The sequence below is a fragment of the Ruditapes philippinarum genome, unplaced genomic scaffold (genome assembly GCF_026571515.1).
Source record: "Ruditapes philippinarum isolate M1 unplaced genomic scaffold, ASM2657151v2 ctg3533_1_1_1_1, whole genome shotgun sequence".
In the NCBI taxonomy this organism is placed as follows: Eukaryota; Metazoa; Mollusca; class Bivalvia; order Venerida; family Veneridae; genus Ruditapes; species Ruditapes philippinarum.
Genome location: NW_026863535.1, coordinates 1 through 8636, shown reverse-complemented (window position 1 = coordinate 8636; position 8636 = coordinate 1).

Sequence of the window (8636 nt, the reverse complement as noted above, 5' to 3'; positions counted from 1 at the left end):
TATTATCATTAATTTATATATATTTCTCAAAGTTTCACAATCACATAGTTTCGGATAACTATATTCGGATATTCGTATGAACTATTTGGAACTATTTGGAGTATCGAACATTGTTGTTGTTTAATTGTTAATGATAATATTTTGTCCATTTCAGGTCAGACTTACTTACATTATCAGACGTTGTCCTTACATAAATGTTGTCTCTTAGAACTTGTGACTGCAGTTAGCAGAACTTCCACAAAACTATGGAATTTTATATCAACAACATCAAGTCTGTGGGGAAGTTTTGACTTGCCATCAGTTTCAGATAAATCATTGTTTTAAGTCTTAAAATATTCACAAAATAAATAGATATTTAACATTCCAATGGGATCGGAATACCACTGTCTTGTCAAAACATAGATTTTAAGTTTGCATGCGAGTTTCAGTGTTCTCCGGGTCATCAATGATTATATTTATTAGATAATAGCAGAATTCTTAAAGCACAATACGACATGATCTAAAATGTTGCCGGCTCGGTTTGATTTAGCCTGTTCATGGAATGTCCAGTATCTACGTTGTGCGACAAAAACCAATATGGGAGATCGCAAAATTCACTGGATGTAAAATCTTGAAAACGACGATTTTGCAATCTTGAAAGATTGTTAAGAACTTGAGCAGATATGTTTTCATACGTTGATATTAAACCACAAACAATACTTGAGACTTTGAATGCATGTGGTATTGACTTTAATTGTGTGAATTAAAAAGAATTATTGGTAACATTTTAACATTGATAGAAACGATGGCAAATGTAAACTATGTATATATAACTCTATTGAATCAGAATACCACTTCCTTTTATGTTGTCCAATTTATACTGTTATAAGATCCAAATATTTAGGAAACATTTCATGGCCTACTATACAAAAATTTTCGACTATATTGTCCACTAATAACAAAAAGCTTATTCTTAAATGTGCTCACTATGTTCATAATGCATTTAAGTTGAGGCAACAGTCTCTTGAAGATGTAACTGCTTCTTAATTAGTTTCATTCTTGTTCTCTTTTTGTTATATATTGTATGATGTAATGTTTGTAACTATTTAACTTTTGGCCATATTTTTCATGATACTCTGTTAATGGCCAAAGGTAATGTTTATTTGCCGATTTGCCAATAAAATGAAATGAAATGAAATGGTAATATAATTTATATCTGTATCATTTAATTACAATATTAGAGATGGTTACAATCATTTCATTTTTCATAATGGTTCAAAATATGTCAGTTTGTTTTAGCAAGTTCATTGATTAAAAATTTTGTAAAATGTTTGTTTTTCTTTTTTTATGGCACAATTTTATATTGTTATTATCGAGAAAGGCCTACGTTGGAGATCACGTGAATGAATTTACACTTTGACATAGTAATTTACGAAGATAAAGTGATTCAGTGTCAGCGGTTCAACCACTCTGGCTGAAAATGTCCTTTAGAATGTAAAAATCTACTAATATTCTATAGTAAAATTATTACTCTTAAAAAATGCTAACTCAAAAAGTATTTACAATTTTAGACTTACTTTGTCATATCTCCGCAAACTCATTTTTAGAGTATTTTTTTAATCTAAAAATAAACATTTTTGGTCTATCTCCAAATTTTTTTTTTAATTTTTACAATTACTGCAAAATATAAAGGTATATAACAAAGTGCTTTCATCACATGTTGACATCTATAATACCAATCCAGAAGTCCACACTGTTAGGAGTTATTAAATAAAAGTTACAACGTCTTGAACCTTTAACCCCTTTTTCCCAAAAAAGAGGAAATTGTAGATACACCATTTTTAGAATAGGGCGACGATAACAGCCTTTAAAATTTCTTCTGTCGTTATAACCCGATCAAGTTCTTCTATAATTACCTGTATACTACGCCCCTCGTTTTGATCACCATCTAAAAGAGGCGACTCAGCGTTACTCGACATATTAGAAAAATGATTTACAAAATCTTCTGCCTTTATATCATTAGAAACATTTAGTTTACTTTTAAATTTATTTATATATGTCCAAATTACCATGTTGATCATGTTAAGCATAATTGTTTATTATACAATAAATGTAATATATATTAATTTTGATAAAAAATTACAGATTTTATGAATATTGTTTTCTTTTCTTTTTCGTGTTTTATGCGCTTTTTTATGTTTACTTACTTTTTTTAATTGAAATTGTAAAATAAATTTTAAGAATTCAATTGTCATATTGACCGACGATTATAAGTCAAAAATTAACTGGAAAAAGTCAGTAAATAATGGTTAATCTTTCAATATATAATATTGTTTATTCTTATATTCTTAAACCATGTACATTTGTTTTTTTTTTTATCATTTTTAATTATCAACCAATTGAATAATTCATAAAATCTAATTTGTAACTTTGAATAATTCCTCGCATCTTTACTAACCACGAAAAACAAATTAAATAAAATGTTTCAAAGTTGATAGTGTCGTATTATTACCATAAAAATGTACCCTTTTCTCAATTATTGTACATATTTATTGTTTTTATCTCATATAGATAAAATGAAACATGTATTGTTGTTGTTCTTGTTGTTTTTGTTTTTTTCGAATTGTATGTTTATGTATAATAAAAATCAATAAATTTGAGAGTTGATCTGTGTTCATGAATTATTGCAAAGAAAAGAGGAATTGATAAAAGATTGAACTTGATTTTCTGTCAGAATGTTAGCCACTTTCATGGTATTTCTGCCATCGACGGCAGCATTTATAATATGTATCTGCCTACAACGGCAGCATTTTTTCTTCGACCGGACAAGATTGAGCGTCTGTAAAACTTTCAAGAAAAGACTCACGGGGTAGATATTTGGCTTGCGTGACCCCAATGGATGAACGTCTATATTGATAACAGGAAATCCTGCCATTTACTTAAAACTTGAGATATTTTGAACAGAAAACAGACATTTTCACGAATTTTTCTAAGGCTTTCACTTTTAACCTGCTCAAAATAGTCTGAAAACAGGAAAAAACGAGTCCAAAATTACCTTACAGTATCTCCATTCAATGGACAATAGTTTTATAGCAATGAAATGGGCCGTATTTGTGTAATATAATTAAACCAACCAAATTTATAACCTACCTGTATCGATCGGTAATTTTCAGATATCTGCCATCACTGCAGTGATCTGCCATCACTGCCGCCGGTAATACGGTGTGAGCTTCCTAACAAAGGTTTTATACTAAAAAGTATATTGCTCAAGCACATTTTGGTTGCAAACTTGTACTTCAAGCATTTCCGGTTGCAAACTTATTCTTACTTTTTTAGTCAAATATAAAACTGCTATTTAAAGGATTCAACGAAGATCATATTTATTAGTCACAGATTTTTCCGTGACAATTTTATACCATTGTGTTATTTCACTTGCTTTTAAAATGTTTTATACGGCTTTAAAATTTTAGTGGTTTCTGTACTGTTCAAATCTTATCATTTATTTGCACGATTACTCTATGTTCCGGCTTTTGTGCCCTCTCTTGCTTTTTGTTGGGTACCCTACTGAGTGCCTTTGCGGTAGTCCAGTGTGGGGACTGCATTCTCTGAATGTTACTTAGCATTGTTGATCCTTGTTGTATTTTCTTGTTGCATATCCATAATAAACGTGCGTACTTCTTTTAATTGCACGTTTCTCAGTCCATTAATGAAAAAGCCAGGGGTGTGGTAAACTGGAAATATGATTTTTTGCCAATAGCCCACGGACAACAAATGGAGCAGAAATTATTATTCGTCCATGTTAAAGAAGTCAACATTTAACATGCAGATTTCTTTTTATTTTCCCAGGGAGGAACCCGATCCAGTTTTAATGGCGAGTCATATTATTACATTAGTACACATATAAATACTTTTTTAAATCAAGGTCCGCCTAGTCTCGAGTGACGGTCCGCCCTGTCCCAAAATATGGTCCGCATAGTCTCGAGTCACGGTCCGCCCTGGTACGGTCCGCCCTGTCTCACGGTCCGCCCTGTCCTGCAGGCGTCTGTCCCACCAAATTTGAACATTCCATTTTTTATTAAATATAATAGTAAAATCATTTAAATTAATGTCATGTTAACCCCGACGTCAATATCTCTAGGCATGTTTTTCATTTTTTCCATAAAGTCAGTAATATGGTCAAAATGTTAAAATTATATTTTTTCCCGTTGACTTACGTTGTAACCTGACGTGACGTCCATTTCAAAATGGCGGCGCCCATACAGACGTCATTTAGGGTTCGTCCCACAATTAGCGTGAAATGTACTCGGTAATTATAAAAAATTGATTATTCTTATTTACTTACTGATCAATAGCTGAATGTTATCATTAAAATGAAAAATGTGAACAAAGTTGGTGTCGAAAAGGCAATTTTACTAGCAAACCATTATTTAAAATAATCAATTTAAAATCTTTTGAAGTGAAATATCAGTAACTGCTTTATAAATTATAACACACAAAGATTTATATAATTATATAATATTATAACCATGATATACTGTCGTATTTTATATTCTTTTTAAGAGAAAAAGAGCAATATTATGAAGTGATTTGATTAGATAGCTTTTCAATCTTGAAAGCGCGTATGTTGAATACCGCAACGCGTCGTAATGGAACGGGAATACTAGCTAGAAGACTAAAAAAATGGTTCTTCGCTAATGTTTAATTAACATAATTCTGTAGTTGTCTGAATACTGTCCATTAGTATGTATCACGTCTATTTAAAAATAATTAATTAACCAGGTCCGATGGGATACAAAAATATGTTACCCTTCTTATTTCGGGTGCGATGTTCGTGCGTTAAAACTTTTCGTAGGTTTTAACTTTCACAACAGAAACCTGACGTTATAAATCACCAACAAATATAACATAAGCATGCAAATCTGACAAGAAATATATAAAAGGGGAACAGATTCACTATATGTTCAGTATTGTTCTGCACATTGTCTACTTTAACTAGCTCATTTGCTAATGAGAGAACACAGACTCGCGTGCGAGGAAAAATGTAAATTATAAGAATATAAAAATGCTTTCTAGTTTGAGCAACCAAACGTTGGCCTATACACTTTAAGCTTGTAAATACAGATTAATTTTCCGTCTCATAATTTAACAAAATGTCCAGAAATACCGGCAGTGATTTGATATTATTAAGAATAAGATTGAATTGGAGCGTTTAATCAGGGACAATAAGTTGTTTTTTTGTAGACTCAAAGTGTTACACACTATGTAAATATGAAGGGGAGATCGAGTCAAAGAGAAACACAGAGTGATGTCCTAAATAATTATAGCCTTCCTAAAATTTGAAAATATTCAGTGAAAAAACAATAGCTATATTTTTTCGCGGGAGAAAATAATACCGCATATGGTATATTTTGTAGCTAAAAGAGTAGGATTTACAGAACTCTTGAATAACGAGATAATTTGTAGGGAAATTATTTCTGAGAAATATATAAAATAGTTTAAAAACATAAAATCAAAACGAAGGTTATATGTGAATTAATGGAAGAGGTATTCTGTCATAGATTCATGCCATTAAGTGTGTTTAAAATTATTTAAAAGTTATCAAAAGTTTTATTGTTAATATATGAATTGAAGGTGTACTTTTAACAATTACTGCAAAATCTGGGTACACAAAAATTATTTTAAATGCCATCAAGACAAATTTATCTCGCTTAAGATTATCTTTATGAGGTTACATATGCCTAACCGCCCTCTGTCAATGCCGCAACTGGAATCATCCATAAAAAGCGCGAGGCATTTTTGTTACGTCATATATTTCGTAAATTGTTGGTGACGTAATAATGTTTTGTTCGTCAGGAATCCATTTACATTGTGCTGTCGAACTAAAATTGATGGGCCGTTCTTGAATTATGGATTTGGAACATACTGGATTATGATGTGTTTCATTTACATATTTCATTTGCTAACCCAGATAACTGCACAAATGGAACAATGTTTTAATAATGAGACGGATTATGAAAAAATCTGGATCATCATAAGTCTAAATGAAAAAATGGGATCTACGGAAGTTGATATAAACTGGCAATGAAGTGATCTTCAGAATGCGAATTTGTCGTGACGTTTATAAAGATCTATTTCGAAACTCATAGGGATTCTATTCAGCTTAAAAGTAAGTGCAATTTCTAGATCTACTCCATGTGACTCGATGATCTTGTTCAAGTTGTTGCTTATTAGATCTATTCATTTTGTAAAGTTTTCTATCATGCATTGCAACGAAACTGTTAGTGTTACATCTTGTAGATCCAGCTTTGTAAAATAATCATGAAACGACCCCGAGAACATCATGTACATTTTAGAAACATGACACGTGCTTTCTCCCGTTCACTTCGGCAATGGCTACGGAAAATAAACAACAGAGACTTGCCGTAGAGAAATGAAACTTTGCTTTTACAAGAAAATTAGACACTTTAGAGAAAAATCCTGAAAAATCTCGAAGGTGACTTTTTTTTAGTTTACAAAAAAGTTTTAATTTTTATTCAACGTGTTTTTATTAATTCATACCAGGCAAAAGTTCATTTCCATTTTTAATGGGACAGACTTTTTTTTTATAGTCAATAATTGTTTAATGTTAACTTCATACACAACAATATAAATATTCTATTAATTTTAAGCAAATTTTTGCGCTCTTAGTTATTATAATTTTGGTTTGTTTTAGTCATAATCTTATCTGTATTTTTTTCATGATTATAACCTATGTCTTAACTTATATCATAGTTCATAATTTAATTTGTTTAAATCAATTTTATGAAATGATATTTTCTATTTGTCACACCGTTATTTGATGTATACTGTATAGATATTTATGTTTATGTAACTGTGCTTTATGTTGTTGCAAAAAATAAGAATAAAATAAACTTGAAGGTCAAATTATTCTATTTTCACTTCTTTTTTTTGCCATAAATGCCTACAACTTTGTAAGTAATGAATGGTCTATATACTTTGGCACAACGATCCTCTGACAACCTGTTTTTTTTTGTCCCATGGACAAGACATGAAGGGTGATCGAATTAGACCAGACCTTGACCTTTATTTACTTTTGAAACTTAAATAAGCATAAGTTTGTTATTTTTTTAGAGATTTGATCAATCCTGGGGCAAAATTTGACCATCCACGAATTCATGAATATTTCAAACGGAACATGACTGCAATGAAAACTACGGTGGCACAAAGGTGACATGTGTGTTTTTATTTATCTCGTGCGCATGAGATACTATGTCGTGGCCACGTGTTACTAAGTCGTGGCCACTAGATAGCTAAGTCGTGACCACGACAAAGCCAAGTCGTGGTCACGAGATACAACACTAAAACACTAAACATTTTTCCAAAAGATTGGTCAAAAATGAAATATTTACATTAATTCATATGTGATCCAGCCATCGACATGGTGCTTGCGCCATCGGCAATTCGAAAGAGCTCTCACAAATGTAATGGAGCCAATTCAAACATGTAATTAGTGCCGATATTGTGGAATATGGCGATTAATATTCATGAATTGTTTTAAGAGTGGCTTTTAGCACAAAGTAGATTTTGCCAAAGCAACACTATTTAAAAGCTTATGTCAAAACAATGAACATTAAATCAAGAATGAATCGTCGGCACTCGACACCGGCGAAATTCATCCAAGGACCAAATTTCAAAAAGCAAATCAAATAATTTTGATCAAAGACACGATTTTTTTGCAATGTTAACATTATACACTAAAAAAAAACATTGAAGAAGAACCTTAAATTTTTTTATATTATTTGCTGAATGTATTTTATATTACACCTGTTTTGGGTATTCTCATTATTAGTATTATACAAAATTAAAAAAGGATCCTCTTTTTTGGCTAAAATTTCATCTCAATTCGTCTGTGGAAAACTGGATAGAATGATCGTGCCTTTCGGCCATGCATACGGAAAACAGGTGTAAGTTGCATAACCTTATCAGTCAGTGAAGCTCGTCCGAAAGATATGATAATTTATTTTGGCAGCTAAACCCCTTTTCTCCATGATGCATATAATGGTCGCATTGGTATCTGTGCATCAAAATAGTATCATCACAAAAACCGACTTGCATACATATTTAGTATCATTCAGTGAAAAACTGAATTCAAAATTTATAGGTCAGCTTTTGTTTGAAAATTACATTTAAGGACATAAATGGTGACATGTCCGGGGTCAGCGCCTGAAAATAGCGGATGGACCCTTATTATGCCTTTAATACATACGTACATAAAAAAACCTATCTCATTCAATTTGGAGGTTCTTTAGCCAGTCCATGAATATAAATCGGGATAATATCGACACTAATTATATATTTGTATTGGCTATATCACATTTGCGAGAGCTCTTTCACATTGCCGAGTGCGCCAGCACCGTGCCGATGGCTGGATTACATTTGAACAAATGTAAATATTTCATTTGAACCAAACTCTTTGAAATATTTTTTTGTGTTGAGCCAACGGGTAGGTCAGGATCATGTTCCATGTACGAAAATTGGGCAGATATTTACTTTACGGTGAAGAAATCACTAATATGTGTCTTAACGTATCAGAAAACGTTAACATTTGGTAAAAGTTCTAGCAACGTCATTTTGGGGCATTTTGTATCGAAAAAAAT